Source organism: Grammomys surdaster, unplaced genomic scaffold (assembly GCF_004785775.1).
Source record: "Grammomys surdaster isolate TR1022 unplaced genomic scaffold, NIH_TR_1.0 189, whole genome shotgun sequence".
Lineage (NCBI taxonomy): Eukaryota > Metazoa > Chordata > Mammalia > Rodentia > Muridae > Grammomys > Grammomys surdaster.
In genome coordinates, this window is record NW_021604634.1 from 3,090,420 (window position 1) to 3,095,294 (window position 4,875).

Consider the following 4,875-nt stretch of genomic DNA (forward strand, 5'->3'; position numbering starts at 1 on the left):
TGGAAAAAAAAATGTAGCTAAGACAGTGTCCTTAGGGGTGGCCATTTTCCTGGTGTGCCTACTTTAGGAGCCAAAACTAGACTGTCATAAAGGGGTTCAGTTGTTTTTTAGGGGGTGTTGTCAACTTCAGAGTGCTTAGGATGACCTCAGTATTTGGCAAGAAAGGCTCTATATGTCTCTCTCTAATGTGCACAGGCTGTGTTATTGTCATGCACTTAATCACAAATGCGTGCAATCTACAGGGGCCAGGAGATGTGATGGAGATCTCAGTTCCTTCTCAGTACAGAACTGGACCCCCCAAATATAGATGGCTGCAACAAGCTAAAGCAGCCAGAAAGCCACATCCTTCATAGGAGATTTGCTCCAATCTGCTGCTCCAGTCTCTGGCCAGGCTGATCCTGGGAAGTTCCTGGGCTCTTTGCAGGACTCTCCTGCTTTTAGATGACACCAATTCCCCAGTCATGCAGTCTGCTGGAAGCTTATGTTGAAGTTATGCTCCAACAACTGGTTTCCAAGACTCCATTTTCTATGTGCTCACAACCTGCTGAAATGGTTACTAACTCTTCTGCCTCCTGTGACCCTCTGATGACAGGCTGCACAGGTAACTGTTGGTAACACGGTAGCGGTGCAGCTCAATGGTCAAGCACTTTCCTTGCAAGAGAAAGGCCTTGGGTTTGAGACCCATGGCAGCATGTATTTTGTAATGCTTCAAAAATGGAAGTGGAGCCTTGTGGAGCTCTTTGTGCTTCCTGAGCATAACTACTGAGTTCTGTGTCACCAAGAGCAAGCTGAGGCCTGTGTGGACTGCCATGTAAACATACTTGCCCTGCCCATGTAAACATTCCTGCACCCCCTCCCTTCAAATGCAACCCCTAGAAACATACTTTCTTAGTTAGGTTTTCTATATCTGGAACTTGGGAAGAAAGGGGTTCATTTCTCTTATAGCTTGTTAACTCATCAGTCAGGGAGGTAAGAGCAGGAACTCGGAGGCAGGAAACTAATGTGGAGGCCACTGAGAAGTGCTGCTTTCCGGTTTGCTCCTCATGGCTTGCTCAGCTTGCTGTCTTATACACCTGGGGACCACATGCTAAGGAGTGGCACCACCCACAATAGGCTGGGTCCTTTCTCATCAGCTACTAATTAAAAAAAATTGCCACAAGCTTGCCTACAGGCCAATTTTGTGGGGACATTGTCTCAATTGAGTTTCCTCCTTCCTAATGACTCCAGCTTGTGGTAAGCTGACACAAAACTAACCAGCATGCCTACTACTCTTACCTCCACTCCTCTGCTTCTTCCTCAAATCCACTCACAGATGTGTCCCTCTATCAATTAAACACACTCAAGTTAAGACAACTGAGATCTCTGGTTTGTCCAGCAGCTGGTATGTGGAGCCATTTGCTCAGGCTGCTGATACCCAGGGCAGCCATTACCCTCTGTTTATCCTTGTCTCTTCTCTCCTCTCTTTTCCTGCGTCTCTCCTCTCATGCTTCTCATTTTCCATCTCTAAATATCTGAAAGCCTCACATTGCAGAACATCTTCCTCAGGTCAGGATTTCATAAAGCTTGCTCATAAGTGGTATCTTCTGGTCTGTGGCCTCCGTTCTGCCTAGACTATGCAGCATCCCACAAGGTTTCCGCAGAACGCCTAACACATACTTCACATTTAACCAGCTCACAACTGTTCTCTTGGTCTCTGTCCTCACCTCAGAACAGCAAGTCATTTCTCTTCGGTTTCTTAGGATACAAACCTTGAAATTACATTTGGGTTTTTCTCTGCTCTGCTCTCTGTATCAAAATCTGGGGTAATTTCTACTGAATCTGTTTCAGATATTTAAAAATCCAAGCACTTCCTGAGGGAGAGAATTTCAGGATGATAGAATGAAGGCTTCCACACATGTGTTCCTCCATATACACTGTGGCACTACTGGGAAAATTGTCAACTGGCTCCCTTTCAATATCCCACAGCACCAGAGAAGTGGCCAAAGATTTATAACAATCTGAATAGAATTATCTCAAGATATACTACTGAACTTTGGTAAGAACCCCAAGTTGTGATGTCTTCTCTTGGCCTACTTCCATCCCTCTGGACTCAGTTCTGTGGTATCCTTGACAACCAGAAGTCTCAAACTCATACTATCCATGAAGAACAATAAACAGCCTTCAGCCAGCAGAGGTACAGAGCAGATTTGAAGAGATCAAAAAGGCCCATTCCTAAGGCACTGTATTTATTTGGTGTGCCTCATAGCTTTGTGGATAAAGCTCAATTCACAAGAGTATTCCTACCATATAACTTGACTCAGGGCTTCATGGGAAAATGTCACATCGGAGGCAAGAATAATTAACTACCTGCATTTTTTTCAACCCCACACATGATTAAAGCTGTAATATTAGTTAAGGCAAGAGAGGACAATTTATTTTTAAAGTATCTAGGCAACATGACTTCCATTTGGGGACTTCGCAAAGCTCTAGCATAGTTGTGGGTCTTTCAAAAGCTCTGTACTTGCTCAGTAGAGACCCAATAAGCTTGGAGATGCTCAGTAAGGTGCTAGCCTTTATCATGAGGACCAGAGTTTACTTCAAGGACCTACATAAGAAAGTTGGGGTGGACATCTACGGTTGTAACCACAGCCCTGGGGAGGCAGAGATAGGCAGATCTCTAGGGCTCACTGGCTACCCAGTGTAGCCTACTTGACAAGCTTTAGGCTAGTGAGAAACATTGCCAGAGCGTGTGTGTGTGTGTGTGTGTATGTGTGTGTGTGTGTGTGTGTGTGTGTAAACAAAGCTGTCCTCTGGTCTCTATATGCATATTTGTCCACATTCATGTCCATAATACTTCCCCACATACACTGTTATAAGCATGGACACACACACACACACACACACACACACACACACACACAAATAGAGAGAAAGATCCAAAAGGGTTCTCAGTAATTTATGTCCAGTTACTCTTAAGAGATCGCACAAGCAGGAAGTAAAGGCTAGGCAACACTTGTAAATGACCATGCATTGGAGGTGTGCCCCAACACACAACATGTTGAAAGTGTCCTGAACAATTCACTGGCTCAATTGCTTGAAAATCCCTGGCAAATTATTATCTGACTACTAAGATAACCATGCAGAGAGGTCAGCAGTCACACATGACAGATAATTTAAGCTTTATAGAAAACAAACACAAAACAGCTGTATTGGCACATCTGGGAAGAGAAGAGGATCCTGAGCCCAGAGCTGCTTCACTGTTACATAAATTGTAACAGTTTTCAAAAAAATATCATGGACACACAAAGAAACAGGAAAGTGTAACTCCTACTTAGAAAAAAAATGCAACCAAAAGGAAAAATCTCCAAGGGGATCCAGCTGTCGGACTCACTAGACAAAAAGCTGAAGGCTTCCATAGCCGGTGTTGAAGAATGAAAACCAAATCCCATTTTATAGATTTACCACTCCCTTGCCAGTGTATCAGCCAGCCTGGGCTGTGACAATGGCTGCTGTGCCCAGTCACACTTGCTTCTTATGGCTTCTCTGTTCAACAACATGGAGGGCTGCCGACCGCAAATGCCACCATTCCTGTCAAGAATCTCAAATCACGTTCGTAGTGCAGGGATCACTTCTGTGATGGATTCTGACTGTTCTCCAATCACACTCCTAGTTTATTGAGTCTCAGGTTCACCAACTTCCTGGCTTTCTTTGTGGACAAAGCTCTGGCTGCTCCAGGTGGACTCACATTCTCTTTGCCTGATGGACATACCATCGGCTTGCCTGGCTAGTTCCTCCTTGCCCCTTGTTGCACATCTCTTCCTTCTGCACATTTTCTGACACAGCATGTTCTTATGCAGCCAGAACTCCTGAATAGCGCTTTGGTTCTTTCAGTCCTTCCTTCTCTAGACCATAAGCTTAGGGAGAGAAAAACACTGGTCTTTTACACTCTCATGCTTCTTGCATAACTAGTTCACAGTGGACACTCGGGTTTCTGCTAAATTATGACTATAGACTAGACAGGTATAATGATTATGCTTGAGTATGCAGTTTATTTAGGATGATAATTATAGAGGCTTTACATCTATCATGCATGGTATCACTCATCCCCAGGGTTGGCAAGTTATATAATGTCTCTGGTGCATGGCAACCATGAGGACTTGAGTTTGAGCCCCACAAGCTCCATAAAGAAGCTTGAAGGGGATGGTGCACGTTTGTAATCCCAGATTCAGGGAGATGGAGAATCCCTGGGGTGTGCTGCCCAGGTGATCTGTCTCACTCAGTGGGGCCCATTTGATTCTTAAACAAGAATTAATTCTGCGAACCTCTCCCCAAACCCAAGGCATAAATATGACCTTTAAGGGGCTGTAGAGATGGCTCAGCAGTTAAGGGCACTGGTCACTGTTCCAGAGGTCCTGAGTTCAATTCCCAGCAATCACATGGTAGCTCACAACCATCTATAATGTGATCTGATGTTCTCTCCTGGAACTCGGGTGTACATGCAGATGCAGCACTCAGATACATTAAATGAATATATTTTTTTAAGATGACCTGGCAACCCTTTCCATGAGCCCAGAGCCCCAAAGACAACACTGTTGTGTTAGTGTCAAAATAAAATCGAGAGCAACACATAGAGACACTACACAAGAAGATGCTAAGAACAACTCCTGTTTGACTCCTCTGTGACTTAATAACTCACTATCTAAAAGTCCAAGTAGGGTCAGGCATGGTGGCACATGCCTTTAACTTCAGAACCTAGAAGACAGAGGCAGATAAATCTCTGTGAGTTTCAAGCCAGCTGCTCTATGTAGAGAGTGCCAGATTAGGCCATATTAAAAGAAGAAAAGAGAGGAGAGGAGAGGAGAGGAGAGGAGAGGAGAGGAGAGGAGAGGAGAGGAG